The sequence below is a fragment of the Populus trichocarpa genome, chromosome 1, assembly GCF_000002775.5.
Source record: "Populus trichocarpa isolate Nisqually-1 chromosome 1, P.trichocarpa_v4.1, whole genome shotgun sequence".
Classification (NCBI taxonomy): Eukaryota; Viridiplantae; Streptophyta; class Magnoliopsida; order Malpighiales; family Salicaceae; genus Populus; species Populus trichocarpa.
In genome coordinates, this window is record NC_037285.2 from 488,346 (window position 1) to 504,746 (window position 16,401).

Sequence of the window (16,401 nt, forward strand, 5' to 3'; positions counted from 1 at the left end):
TTTCGCGTTCTTTTATCATCGGGCAGGTTGCCCAAATTTGATCCATTTAAAAAAAAAACAAAAAAAACAAAAAAAACAAAAAAAATGGGTCGTCTTCCAAATGACTTGTTTCTTGATTTCTACGTCTCCATGTAAAAATTATGTGTTAATCTATTGTTTTCAAAGTTTTCAAGACTAGGGAAAAAGAAAAGGTTCTTTCCGTATCTACTTTTCTTTATAAATTTACTACACAAAGCTAAAAGAAAATGAAATTTTTCAATATCTTTGTATAGTAAATATTATAAAGAGGGGGGCAACTGTCATAACCCAATTTTTGACCCTTTTATTTTAATTATTATTATTTTATTTACTGAAAAGGATATAAAAAATGATGATAATGATGAAAAGCAAGTAAATTGAAATAAATGAAGAATGAGTTAAAATTTGGGTTAAAGGCAACATGATTGGAAGTTTTGGGATTTAATTAAACTTTGGAATTAATCTAATTAATCCAATCAAGGGTTTAATTGGAGAATTGATAAGTTTTGAGACTTAATTGAGCTTGTAATTAATTTAATTAATCCAATCAGGGGCTTAATTGGAGAATTGATAAGTTTTAGACTTAATTGGACTTTGGATTTAATTAAATTAATGAAATCAGGGACTTAATTGAAGAAATAGTAAAGTTTGGGGTTAATTGGGGGCACGATTGCAAAACAGATTAAAGTCCAAGGATTAGTTTGTAAAAAGCGCTGAAAAACAGGGGTCCAATTACAATTTATCCAGGGGCTTGATTACACGATTTCAGAACTTCAGTGACTAGATTGCAAATGGCCATTCCCATCACGCAAACGGCGCCGTTTCTAGAAATCAGCCGTCGCCTTCTTCGTCTCCTTCCACAGGAACGGTTTCTGCAGTAATGGCTTTGAAGCCGTTTCAATTGTAGAGGTGCTTGGCATTCTCTGGCTATAAAGCCAGAGAAGATGAGAGAGCGTGGGGAGGAGAAAAAAGGGCAGAACCGAGGGGCCAATGGGGAGCATGAACGAAAACAGAGAGGGGACCTAAAAACAGAGAAATAGGGAGAGAGCAAAAGGACAGCAGGCCTGCTTTGCCTTTGTTCTCAAAACGCAAGTGAAGTGCAGGGAAACTGCAAGCGTTGGTCAGCCTAATTATTCGTCTCCAGCTGCACACTCCAAACCATCGGAAGAGAGAACTGAGAAAAACAAGAGAAAAGGCGGAAAAAAACCCAGGGGAAAGAAAAGGAGGAGACAGGGGACGAGAAACCAAAAAAGAAAAACTGGGGACCCGAAAAAGCCAGGCGGAGAGACTGAAAAAACCTGGGGAAAACTGAGAGAAGAGGAGACCCAGAACCGGGGAGAAGAAAAAGCCACGAAGGGCAGGGGAGACTAAAAAACGGGGAAAACAGAAACAGAGGAAGAACTGAAAAAATGGAGGAACAGACCAAGAACCACAGAAAAATGGAGGACGAACAGTGACCAGAAAAAGAAGAACCACCCGAGAGAACCGGCTTCGTCTTCATCTTCAGGAGCAGCAGACCAGGTAAGTAAACTTCTCTTTCCCCGCTTTTCATTTTAATTCACCGGCTACTGTTTACTTTGAATTTTAATTCACACATTCTAACTCATTTCCTCTATTCTGCTCATGCACGCGTGAAATCACTTCACGCGTGCTTTCTTTGATTTTTGCCCAGCCGGGTCACTGGCTTGGGCCAGTGACCGGGCCGGGCTGGCTGGGTCTAGCCCAGCCCAAAAAATAAAAAAATAAAAAACAGAAAAGTAAAAAAAAAGTAGAAAAATAAAAAATGTGTATGCATAAATAAAAGTAATATAAATTTATTGGTTTATTCACTGACGCCAGAGTCAGGAATAAAAATACCGGTTTAAATTTATATTATTTTTATTCATTGTATTTTAAATTATTTAGCTAGAAAAATAAAAAATATGTGCATGCGTAAAAATCAATTTATTTTTATTTATTTATTCACTGGCGCTAGAGTATGGAATAAAAAATATTGATGTAATTTTTCATAGCTACGAATTTTTACCAACGCCAGAGTTGGAATTATTCGAGCTCGAATATTCACTGGCGCCAGAGTCAGGAATATTATAAACAGATCATCATAGCATAAGCGAATAAATGTTTAGCAATTTAAGACAAAACCAGCAATGCAGTCTGCCTCAGGCAGAACATTTAAGGGGTGATAATATCTTCCTTTTTACGTAACCAATCCCGGGCCATAGAATCTCTGTTGACCAGTTAGGGTTCCTAGTGACCATAATACTAGGTGGCGACTCCTCAAACAAGACATTTTCCCTTAAAAGAACAAGATGCCAGATATCTGTTCTTTTTCCATAAATCGAGATTATTTTTTAGGGCCGCCGCGATGTCGGGTACGATAGGATGGCGACTCCACTGGGGACTTAGGATTAAGCTTTGTCTTTTATCTTATTATTGCTATTTTTTTATTATTATTATTTTTGTGTTGATTTGTTTATTTTTCCTGCATTTACTGCTTTAGCATGCATCTTTGTTTATGTTGTCATGCATCACTTTGGAAGCACACACTTTACAAACTAGGATAAGTGGGGGAGTAACGGTACCCCAATGGCTTTAGCCTGGGTAAGACTCGTGAAACCATCCAACTCTCGCTTGATTGTTTACTTGGAAGTGGTTGATATGCCAAACTGATATTACTCAGGGCCTCTATCTTCACACTACTTGTAAGCCTCATATCGACCTTTCATGGACGATCACTGAGCATGCGAGAGACCCTTTGAAACTAGATAATGACCAACCCTTTGATGCACTCAATAATTAGGAACTTCCTATTAGGTTGTCATCCCGTGTAGGGCAAGTCCGCATTTCATACGCATTTTTTAATTGCTTCAGCATTTTTGCATAATTACATGATTTACATTTAACAGGTTGAAATATAAGTTCCCCATTGAAACCCATCTATAGCCCTCGTTCGAGAAAAAGACAAATGGAAAATGAAGAAAGAGCCCAGTTGAAAGCTCAACATCAAAAAGAGGTGGACAATCTTAAAGAAGAAGTCGCAAGGCTTACTAGTCTACTCGAGTAGGCCTTGAGAGATAAATCCGGAAAAGCAACACTAGTTCAGCCTGAACCTATGCTTGTAAATCCCTTCAATCCACAGAATATGGGGGCAAATGGGTTGTCATCTGATTTTCAACAAGCCATGCGTTTTCAACCAGCATACCCCGCGAGAATTTCGTCTACCATTGATTCTACAGAGAAAGAATCTCAAAAGGGCAAGATGGTGAAAGAAGAGGGTTTGGAAAAATGGACTGCCCTAGAAGAGAGGATAAGAGCAGTTGAGGGAAATCATTTGTGTGACCTAGTGAAAGCTACCAAGATGTGTTTGGTACCTAACGTAGTCGTTCCTAAGAAGTTTAGGGTACCCGAATTCATTAAATATACGGGAACTCAATGCCCTATAACTCATCTCAAAGCATACTGCAACAAAATGGCTGAGGTGGTTGATGATGAGAAACTGTTGATTCATTTCTTTCAAGACAGCTTGAGTGACGCTGCCCTCACTTGGTATATGCGGTTGGACAATACCAAGGTTAAAAAATGGAAGGATTTAGTTGATGCCTTCATGAGGCAATATAAGTTCAATATAGACGTGGGCCCTGATCGGTCAAGCTTGCAAGCTATGGAAAAGGAAAGCAAGGAGTCCATAAGAGAATACACTCAAAGGTGGCGTGAGGCTGCCGCACAGGTTAACCCTTCTTTGTTGGAAAAGGAGATGATCAACTTGTTTGTCAACACTTTCAAGGCCCCGTACTTTGAATACCTGGTTGGAAGCTCTACGCAACATTTCACTGACCTAGTTGTTATAGCCGAGAGGATTGAACAAGCCATTGGGATAGGTAAGATTGCTGACCCAATTGAGAATAATGGTTTTGGCTGGAAAAGGGAAGGACACTGAAGGTGGTCGCCAAGTCACTTATCGTCCCTATAGCTAATTTCTTCACACCAACTCCCAGAAATCAACTATCTTCAAGATAAAGCTATGGTGGTGTTAGGTCGAGAATGGTCTGCATATGGCTTCAACTAACTGCTGAAAAGATACCCTTGTCAAGAAGAATGAGTGATTGAAAGATTCTAGAAATTCCAATCAATGATAACTAAATGTTTAGCCCCTTTATGTGTTATCATGCCAGTATTCATGTTGGTATAAGATCTTTGTTGTTGAACTTATTTTTCTAAGCTTCAATGAAATAATGAGTTTGTCATTCAATCGTGTTCACGACCAAGCATTATTCATCTAATTAAGAGAGTTTTCTTATAAGAACTCACGAATACACCTTTGAAGCCTCGCGTGATCTCATAGACGCAATTCATCTCTTGTTCCATTTCTTTATTGGAGTTTTGAAAATTTGATCTGGCGTTTTGATTTAAAAAATAGTTTGATGTTTATTCAAAAACGATATTTTTCACATTCTACTTGTAGAATGACAAGTGAATCAAGCAACTCCATCATTGAGGTGACTAAATTATAAACCAAAAAAAAAATTTGAAAAAAAGAGAAAAAAAAGAGAAAGAAATGAATAAACACACTTACCCCATGACTCTTGAATCATGTGTTTTTAAATGTATGAATAATGGTATGTAGTGAACTCGTTGCTCATGATTTATGAAATGCATCTTTGCAAAGACCAAACCATCACACTGGATGAGGTCAAAGTTTATTGATCTTAACTGCTTGCGCTTGAAATGAGGAAAGGCCATCTTTGTTATCCCTTTCACGTTCTGAAATAAGTACATCCCTTGTGATCCATTTTTGAGCCTAAATAATTTTTCTTTCATGAAAAAAAATCCCGACTAGTATCACACCCCACACTGGAGGGCAAGAGAAAATTTCAATGAGAAAAGAGAAAAAGCCGTGAGAAAGCCAAAAGGGCATAAGAGCTCAAGAAACTCAAATGCTAGGGGGCATGCCCAAATCACTAGAAAAAGTGACATCCAAGATAAAGTGAGTATGTCCTAACAAAGTAAAGAAAAAAAGAAGCACCAAATCAAAGAAAAGCGGCAAAAGAAAAATATGAATGACGTCAATAATCAAACTGTTGATAGTGATCCTTAGTCTTTGAGACCCTGAAACACTCTTTGAGCCTTATGAATCCTTTTCTTTCATAGCCAAAAACCACAGCCTACATTACGTGCCTGTATAAGTCCTTTCTAATCAAGCAAGCGAGCAACCTAGAACAATAAACAATGCTCTCCAAATGCAAAGAATACTTTTTCATAAGATTCATGACATCAAGAATAAACTACTCATTATTATTCATGCTGACAAAATGAATGTTAAAAAAAAGAGACAAGTTGTTTTTCTCAAACAAAACCTCGAGCTTTTTCTCGAACCCTTCACTTTGAAAACCTAAAAAAACAAAAGGTCACCTCATGATGTATTTTCACCGAAGACCTCATTGCCAAACACAAGAGCATATAATCTCTTTTCCAAGAAAGAAAATAACCAAGTAGTTGCAAGATTTCAAAAGCAAATTGTTTTAGGCTAATATCGAAACAATTTTTGTTTTCAAAATGCAAGATCAAGATTTCAAAGCTTTATTCTCGACCCATATTCCTCCACCAAAATGAAAAGAAGAGAAATGAGAGAATGACCTCTTAAAACCATTATTTGTCTAAATCGCTGACAGGGCACACTTGGAGGCAATGACCAGTACAAGGGGGCAATATTGTGCTTAAGGAAAATCTATCTCTTCTAGAAAAAGAGAGGAACATTTCCTACAACAAGACAAGGGGGCATTTTGGTTTACGAAAGACAGTTTGATCCTTTCAGGAAATGACACCAAATGTTTTTATCAGTGAGACGAGGAGTAATGAATGATCCTCTCAAATATTTGACGAGACAGAAAATCTCTAGCAAGCAAGTGGCTCACGATGGGCACCACAAAGGCTGAGTTGTGTAAACAAATCTGAAAATAGACTTACATGGGGGCAACTCGAGTGGGCTAGAAGCCAAGCGACAAAGAGGACCCAAATCAGAGGTAGCAAGTCCTCATCAGTCAAGCAACAAGAAGACTAAGAAGAAATGGGGGCCTATATTTCAAAACAGGTAAAGATGCATGCATATCATCTAAACTTTAAGATATTGGACAATGAGTTTTGCAAATTTCATAAGAGAAAATTCTGGCGGAATCCATCAAGTGGAAGGCCGACTTGAAATTGCTTTTGAAAATTTTTCATTTTTGAGAATTTTTCAACCTGGGCAGGCCGCCCATGAGAATTAGGCCACCTGAAAAATCTTTGTGTTTTTCCACCTCCTTCGAATGCGCCTTCGAGCCTTCAATCATCATTTTTAGGGCACTTTCGAGCCCTCATTTCCTTTCAAGTGCGCCTTAAAGCATTTGACCATCCAAGGTAGTGCGTTTCCTAACCTTACCTCCCTTTTTGAGAGCGCTTTCAAGCCCTTATCTCTTTTCGAGTACGCCTTTGAGCCCTCATCTCTTTCGAACGCGCCTTCGAGCCCTTGCTTCATTTCGAGCACACCTTTGAGCTCTCACTTCCCTTCGAGCGTGCCTTTGAGCCCTCGCTTCTTCTCGAGCGCGCTTTGGAGCCCTCGCTTCCTTTCGAGCGCGCCTTCGAGCCCTCAACCATCCTTTTGAGTGCGCCTTCGAGCCCTCATTTTCCTTTCTTTTTTTTTACTTGGGTAGGTCACCTATCACAATGAGACCCTTTCCTTTTTACTTGGGTAGGTCACCCATCACAATGAGACCCTTTCTTTTTTACTTGGGTAGGTCACCCATTACAATGAGACCCTTTTCTTTGTATTTGTCAAAAAAAAAAAAATTCCTCGTCTTATTCTTCATCGGGCAGGTCGCCTGGAACAATTAGACCACTCGCGAAACCCTTTTCGCGTTTTACTCTTCCTATCGGGCGGGTCGCCTGGAACAATTAGACCACTCGCGAAACCCTTTTCGCGTTTTACTCTTCCTATCGGGCAGGTCGCCTGGAACAATTTGACCACTCGTGAAACCCTTTTCGCGTTTTACTCTTCCTATCGGGCAGGTCGCCTGGAACAATTAGACCACTCGCGAAACCCTTTTCGCGTTTTATTCTTCATCGGGCAGGTCGCCTGGAACAATTTGACCACTCGCGAAACCCTTTTCGCGTTTTACTCTTCCTATCGGGCAGGTCGCCTGGAACAATTTGACCACTCGCGAAACCCTTTTCGCGTTTTATTCTTCATCGGGCAGGTCGCCTGGAACAATTTGACCACTCGCGAAACCCTTTTCGCGTTTTACTCTTCCTATCGGGCAGGTCGCCTGGAACAATTAGACCACTCGCGAAACCCTTTTCGCGTTTTATTCTTCATCGGGCAGGTCACCTGGAACAATTTGACCACTCGCGAAACCCTTTTCGCGTTTTATTCTTCCTATCGGGCAGGTCGCCTGGAACAATTAGACCACTCGCGAAACCCTTTTCGCGTTCTTTTATCATCGGGCAGGTTGCCCAAATTTGATCCATTTAAAAAAAAAACAAAAAAACAAAAAAAACAAAAAAAATGGGTCGTCTTCCAAATGACTTGTTTCTTGATTTCTACGTCTCCATGTAAAAATTATGTGTTAATCTATTGTTTTCAAAGTTTTCAAGACTAGGGAAAAAGAAAAGGTTCTTTCCGTATCTACTTTTCTTTATAAATTTACTACACAAAGCTAAAAGAAAATGAAATTTTCCAATATCTTTGTATAGTAAATATTATAAAGAGGGGGCAACTGTCATAACCCAATTTTTGACCCTTTTATTTTAATTATTATTATTTTATTTACTGAAAAGGATATAAAAAATGATGATAATGATGAAAAGCAAGTAAATTGAAATAAATGAAGAATGAGTTAAAATTTGGGTTAAAGGCAACATGATTGGAAGTTTTGGGATTTAATTAAACTTTGGAATTAATCTAATTAATCCAATCAAGGGTTTAATTGGAGAATTGATAAGTTTTGAGACTTAATTGAGCTTGTAATTAATTTAATTAATCCAATCAGGGGCTTAATTGGAGAATTGATAAGTTTTAGACTTAATTGGACTTTGGATTTAATTAAATTAATGAAATCAGGGACTTAATTGAAGAAATAGTAAAGTTTGGGGTTAATTGGGGGCACGATTGCAAAACAGATTAAAGTCCAAGGATTAGTTTGTAAAAAGCGCTGAAAAACAGGGGTCCAATTACAATTTATCCAGGGGCTTGATTACACGATTTCAGAACTTCAGTGACTAGATTGCAAATGGCCATTCCCATCACGCAAACGGCGCCGTTTCTAGAAATCAGCCGTCGCCTTCTTCGTCTCCTTCCACAGGAACGGTTTCTGCAGTAATGGCTTTGAAGCCGTTTCAATTGTAGAGGTGCTTGGCATTCTCTGGCTATAAAGCCAGAGAAGATGAGAGAGCGTGGGGAGGAGAAAAAAGGGCAGAACCGAGGGGCCAATGGGGAGCATGAACGAAAACAGAGAGGGGACCTAAAAACAGAGAAATAGGGAGAGAGCAAAAGGACAGCAGGCCTGCTTTGCCTTTGTTCTCAAAACGCAAGTGAAGTGCAGGGAAACTGCAAGCGTTGGTCAGCCTAATTATTCGTCTCCAGCTGCACACTCCAAACCATCGGAAGAGAGAACTGAGAAAAACAAGAGAAAAGGCGGAAAAAAACCCAGGGGAAAGAAAAGGAGGAGACAGGGGACGAGAAACCAAAAAAGAAAAACTGGGGACCCGAAAAAGCCAGGCGGAGAGACTGAAAAAACCTGGGGAAAACTGAGAGAAGAGGAGACCCAGAACCGGGGAGAAGAAAAAGCCACGAAGGGCAGGGGAGACTAAAAAACGGGGAAAACAGAAACAGAGGAAGAACTGAAAAAATGGAGGAACAGACCAAGAACCACAGAAAAATGGAGGACGAACAGTGACCAGAAAAAGAAGAACCACCCGAGAGAACCGGCTTCGTCTTCATCTTCAGGAGCAGCAGACCAGGTAAGTAAACTTCTCTTTCCCCGCTTTTCATTTTAATTCACCGGCTACTGTTTACTTTGAATTTTAATTCACACATTCTAACTCATTTCCTCTATTCTGCTCATGCACGCGTGAAATCACTTCACGCGTGCTTTCTTTGATTTTTGCCCAGCCGGGTCACTGGCTTGGGCCAGTGACCGGGCCGGGCTGGCTGGGTCTAGCCCAGCCCAAAAAATAAAAAAATAAAAAACAGAAAAGTAAAAAAAAAGTAGAAAAATAAAAAATGTGTATGCATAAATAAAAGTAATATAAATTTATTGGTTTATTCACTGACGCCAGAGTCAGGAATAAAAATACCGGTTTAAATTTATATTATTTTTATTCATTGTATTTTAAATTATTTAGCTAGAAAAATAAAAAATATGTGCATGCGTAAAAATCAATTTATTTTTATTTATTTATTCACTGGCGCTAGAGTATGGAATAAAAAATATTGATGTAATTTTTCATAGCTACGAATTTTTACCAACGCCAGAGTTGGAATTATTCGAGCTCGAATATTCACTGGCGCCAGAGTCAGGAATATTATAAACAGATCATCATAGCATAAGCGAATAAATGTTTAGCAATTTAAGACAAAACCAGCAATGCAGTCTGCCTCAGGCAGAACATTTAAGGGGTGATAATATCTTCCTTTTTACGTAACCAATCCCGGGCCATAGAATCTCTGTTGACCAGTTAGGGTTCCTAGTGACCATAATACTAGGTGGCGACTCCTCAAACAAGACATTTTCCCTTAAAAGAACAAGATGCCAGATATCTGTTCTTTTTCCATAAATCGAGATTATTTTTTAGGGCCGCCGCGATGTCGGGTGCGACACAATTCACGCGAGAAACATTTATCTGTCACTGTTCACGAATAGTGATAGGTGAATTTTTTCTATCACTATTTATGTGAACAATATTCATTGGACTGCGTCCGACCCGCTAAAACAAATTTAATTTTTTTAAAATTGTGTCTTACTCAAAAAATTAATATTTAATATTATTTAATAACACTACATAAATTAGAATAACATCGCATGATGACGTAGTATTTGTGAAATTTGATCGCAATTTCAATTTTGTTTCTGATTATATTTTACCTGATTTTGTTGCACACTCAAAAAACCATGAAAACTATAGTCCTTATCAAATGAATTTCATATGTGATGAAATTGTAGATAAATTAATGAAATAATAAAAAGTATTTGATATAAAATATTATTTATTTAGTGATGTAATAATGGTAGTTAAATCTACAATATTTAAATTAAAAACCATCAATATTAATATATATCTTTTTTAATTATTTTATAACATCAATTTGAAAAGTATATTTAACCAAACACATTAAATTATTTTTTATTAAACCTCAATTTCAACTACAGTTTTAACCAAACATATATAAATATCAAATCAATCTCAACTAAAAGTACTTTTTATAAAATAATTTTTTTAAAACCAACCACAACAGCTACCACAATACCAAATACACTTGTGCAAAACCGCATGTTTTAAAAGGAGAAAACTCTTTTAAATACTTCCTCTTTTCCTCTGCTGGTAACCTGAAGAACTGATGAGTTGCTTCCTTGACATTCTCAAGTACTTCAATGGAAACTCCATGGTTAATAATCTGAAAGAAACCCTATTTTTCTGCAGCCCTGCAGACTGCTTCTACAGGCCATAGGGTGCTTATGATGCAATTCACAAAGATCTTGAGAGATCACTCACTTAAAATTTATGGTACCAAACAATTTTTTAAGTAATTAATTTTCAAGCTTTGGAAACATTAAGCACGATGGATGTGAGCTAAATAGTATAACTAGTAGCAATTGATTAATTTATCGTAGTCTTCCATAATTACTTATATCCTTCATTTTCTTCTCTCAATGTTTTCTGTCAATGAACTGCAAAATCACAATCTGAAAGTATAACAAATGAACTTAAATATGCATGATGATATACTGCTTAATGTGTTTATTTCTTGATAATTATTTGGAAGTATAAGCAACAAGGTGATGAATGATGATTTATAAACTGAAATCTTTGATTTGATAAAGGAAAAGTCATGATAACCATAAGAATTAGAAAAGAAAAAAATAATTATCTTTTTTAGGTTGGGTTCGGGTTAATTTGAACTTGAGTTTGGGCTAAAATTTTAAGTCTTACATTAACACATTTTATTATTACATTGTTTTCATTCAAGTTTAGATTTTTACTTTAAAAAGTATATTTTATTTGATGTAATAAAAATTTTGAATTGTAAATTGTTTTATTGATTTTGACAAGTATTTAAAAGATTACAAAATATTGTATGAATTTTATATAATTTTTGTCCAAAACAATCTTTTCATTTTACTTAAAAAAGATGGTTAAAAACAACATTATTTCATTAGAAACTCTAATAAACTCGTTAATTTTTTAATCCAGTATCAATCATCTGTTCAACCTACAACTCAGAACATAATTTATGGAGGACACTTTGAAAATTAGCCAGACATGGTCTTAAAATTATATTCCACAAACATAGATATTACAATTCATGGAGTACACTTTGAAAATTTTATGAAGAAATACTTTTTGTGCTGGTTTCTTTGATCAGTAGTAAACTGATCTATTCATTTATGAAGGGTCAAGACCATAATTTACAGATCATACGAGCCCACTCTATGGCCATTAACTGGTTGAATAGCTACTGCAGGGCAACAGGAAAATCTTTTCTTAAATTAATTTAGTTTTAAGGGCTCGTACGAATATGCAATGAATCCCAAGTAATATATTGATGTTTGTAGAGCGATACTATAAAGATATATGATGTGTTTTTAATAATATTTTTTTAAAGAAAATCTTAATTGACTTATAAATTGATTTGAAGATTCTTTTTATTATTTAAGTGTTTAAAAGTATAATAGCTTTTGTTTTTTTTTTTGATGAATTTAAAAAGTATATTTCATTTAAAAAAGTATTAAATTGATGCTTTTTTATCATTTTGATATAGTAATATTAAAAATTAAAACAAAAAATTATTTTAATATATTTTTAATTGAAAAGTATTTTTGAAAAGAATATTACACCACTATACTACACACATTAAGCAGCAAAAAAAAAAGTTAATAGATTTAGATTTTATAGGATTTTGTAATTTTATATTTTTAACAATAGCTGATTAAAGTAATTTTTAATTTAATTTTATACATTAATTCTAGTTATTGATTTTAACCATTCATTTATGTCTTGATACGTACACAAATTATTTCTTTCTTTGTGATCTTCGTTACTTAGCCAAATTTAGCTTAAGATTGATATAAAATGACAATTCTAGACGAATGGAAGGACCATTTGGAGAGCAAGGACACGATCTTGACATCAAGATGTAAGCTTTCGGCCAAAAAGTAATCGTCGGAATGGTAAAAGAGAAGTGCTTTTAGTCTCAATCAACTTGTCTCAGTTATTTAGGATCTTTCTTTCCTTTAGCGAATCAATCCAAGTCGGTGACACTTTACAGATTTGAAGAGACATCACTAATATTGTTGATTGAAACTTCAGTTTTGTAGTTATTTGACTTTATTATTTGTTTAAATTTCTATGGTTAATTAGAGGCAAGGAGTCGGTTCTTTCTCTACTCATTGAGTCATGTATCAAGTGAATAAAGAAATTAAGAAGCCTGAGGCTCGAAAGAGAGAGGATGCCAATCTCTTTCTATCTTCTCTTTTTAAAGTGATTTACTGGATTGAGCAAAACAAGAAATATTGTCTTCTTCTTCTCAGAAAAGCTATCCAAATGTGAGCCCAATAACTTAGCAGCACCATGTGCCAAATGCTAGCTGACATTCATGGAGAAAACATGCATGCACTGCTTGCCCCAACGCTAAATGGTAACTTCAGGCCTTACCCTTCGTTTCAGGGTCGGTAACTTGCAGGGATGGGCAATTATTCATTATTTAGGACCATGAGCGATCGATTTACAGGTGCATGCATGAAGTTAATTTTAATGAGAAACCTGCAGTGCATTCTAATCATGAACCTTAAGGAGTATATAGTTGGAAAGACAGTACTTTTCCATAAAGCATGCTATAAAAGTCGGCAAAAATCCAAGGAGAAAGTTCAAATGTCGTTGATAATATATATATATATATATTCTTGAAGACAAAGGCATTGACTTGGGTATTATATATTAAAGGAGAGTAAGTTTATTAATTTATTAAGAATATTAGGGTGAAGAATTGTTCTCGTGGATCACAATTAAACACATTATTAGAAAGAAAGATAGAATAACAAGCAACACAAATAATTTTCACTTAATATGGTCACACCACATACCTTAACTATAATTAATATTTCACCACGCAAATATTATAATAAAAATTCTCTATTATAGCTTTTTTTAGAATGCTTATATATTAGTAAAAAAAAGTTCTAAATAAAATGGAAGTTGCTATAAATGTTATCCATCTCTTTGAAATTAATGTTCTAGACTTCAAACTATAAATCTCACAATTCGATCTTTGGATCATGTAGGAAATGTTTTGAACTTAATTGATAAGATTTATAGGTTTGGAACGCAATCAAGGATGGATGAATATATAAATTGTTCATCCTAAACATTGCATAGACACATACATAGACATAGGTTTAAAGGCTATGTAAATTGTCTTGAATTCCAAGATAAGCCATCATTTAGAGAGATGGAAAAAAGACTTAGATACTGGATTGGCAGGCCAATTATCTAATTCAGTGTGCTAATTTGATAAGATTTCTGGTATTGGCAGGCATGCTCATCCTCCTGAGTATTTTTTTTCCAGCTTCATCTTTCAAGGGATTTTCATCAGGTTTCTGATTTTGTTGGCCGGTGCTGCCGATTCTTTTCAGAGGATGATGTCTTATTCCCTTGGAAGTCTCTCTGCCTTTGGGACATATGTTCTGTTCCCGATTGCTTTCTTTTGGCCTTATTGCTTTATTCCAATAAGCCCTCACTGAATTATTAACATTGCCTTTCAAAAAAAAAAAATGGAAAAAAAAACTTTATTTTCTCTCACTTGCGAAAACTAGAATATTCAAGGCATCTAAACACACATACAACCTCATAAAGACTCCCGTCTTCTACCTAAACTAATTTAGGTATCGAAGAATTCTCAACCCTTCTAAATAACTTGTTCTAACTGTTCAAACCAAATCGTTTCCGCCTTTCAACCACCTATCATATTCTTACCATATTACTTTCTTAGAAGCTTTTAGCAGCCTCGTAAAATGGTCGAGTATGGCTCCAAAACATATTGTTCAGTTGAAAAAGAGTAGAAAAAGGATAACTGGATAAGAAAATATCCAAAAACTTAAAGAACAGAGAGAAACTAGATACCAAGGATGTACCCAAACAAGAGAACTACGCTTTTTCACCGAGCAATAATGGAGTCAAGTCATTTCTTCTTATCCTTGTTCTCTCGTCACCATATATAATTGTGATTCTCGATCTAGAAAGCATGCTCTAGCAACTAGAAGAAAATGATAAAACAGATAAACAAACCAAGAAAAAGTTGTGAATCTCCTTCTTTCATACGTTATTGGGTTGAGATTATTAATTTTTCTTGAAAGTGTTTGATTGGTGCCGTCCGCCGAAATCTAAATAAGAAAAAAAGAAGATAGATTGAATTGAACTATGGACTAGATATTGGTGAACAATAATTAAATAAAAAATAGAAGCAATCAATTGATTGATCTTAAACTATATATATAATGATGATAAGTTTGAGATGGTATGCATATGATTGAATCAATTAGGACAATTTAATCTCAGTTTAATTATTTGAGAATATATAATTAACCTGTGGCTGATTCAATGTGCTAATCTTTTCTTCAATCCTAATTATTGATCCCCCTAAAAAATTAGGAAGCAGATTACAAGTGGCATGTTACAGTTGCCTCCCTCTTGCCATAAATTGATTTTCAAGTCCTAGCTAGTCACTATCCTCTAAATAAATATTAATCAAGCCATAAGAGGCATAATTAAGCTTATATAGTGGAAGAATTGATAAATAGATAACACATTTTCATTTAAAATTTAAAACATTCTTTTTTAAAAAGTTTGAATTAGAACAAAAAAAAAAAGAGGCTAGTTGTGTTATATTTTTCAGTCAAAAGTGATAATTAATACATTTTGGAAGTGTGTGTATATATAGCTAGCTCACATGATCCCATAGTTACAGAATTTTCAAACGTATCCCCAAAGAAAACTCCAACAGGGAGCATTGATTAAAGGTTGACTTGATGATTTTAGCCAGCAAAACGAAATTTATTAGTAGAGAATTAATTAATGCATCAAGGAGCCAATATATAGCTGGAAATCGTAGGCCTTTCGAAATATGAAAGGATTTAGCCACTTGTTATAAGGTTGGACTTTGGAGTCTCAAATTTCATTTTTCCAAAAAAAGAAAAAAACAAAGCTGCAAAGTACAGCACTAGCTAATGCATTAATGGGGAAAGGATCCGACAAAAAACCAGGATTAATCAGTGATGCAGTTAAAACTCATAATTGATTTAAAAAAATAATCAAACCAATATTATTTTAATCTTTTTAAAAAATTAGATTAATCTTGAATGACTCCAGTCGGTCCTTGAATGTGGTTTTAAGCTTTTAAAGCATATATGATGTGTACTCAAGAACCCAACTTGAGCTTATAGAATGCAATCATTTATTTACAAGAAATATTAATGTTTTTTTTAAATGAAATTGTCCTACTTGACAAATATTGAAATTTTGAGATATCTATAGATAGAAACTCAAGAAAGATTAGTAACCTGAAAACTAGTTAATAAAATATATTGTTGACTAGATATCTATATATAGAAATTCAAGAAAGATATTTTATGCTTTAGCTTGTTCAGTAGATGAAGATAAGGTCTAAGTGAATGATACTGACAAAAACGATGTTGGTTCTTCCAGGGATGCTTTCGAGAACTATGAGTCACTGGATGTTGACCATGACTAGGCATCCTATCTCGTCATAAGCTCGTCGAGTGTGATGTCGCCTCGCAAAGGGGATGTGCCTTCTGAGCAAGATCTATACACCAAGAAGTACATTGCATAGTAGAAGCTCAACCACAACATGTAAGTTTGTTTTTCTTTTCTACAGAATTAAAAAATAAACGACAATGAATAATTAGTTTTAATGAACGAATAGAATCTTAAGTTTACAAATGTGTAAGTTGCTCGCACAATAACATCAACGATGAAATCGTTGATGGAAGTACCCTTGTTTCAGTGGAGTGAAGTTTTCAAAAATCCTGAATGGAAGTCTATGATTGATGCTTAGTTTGGAAAGTTCAAGGTCGGTATGTACATACATAATTTTTATTATTATTTTAATTTGATCAGTTT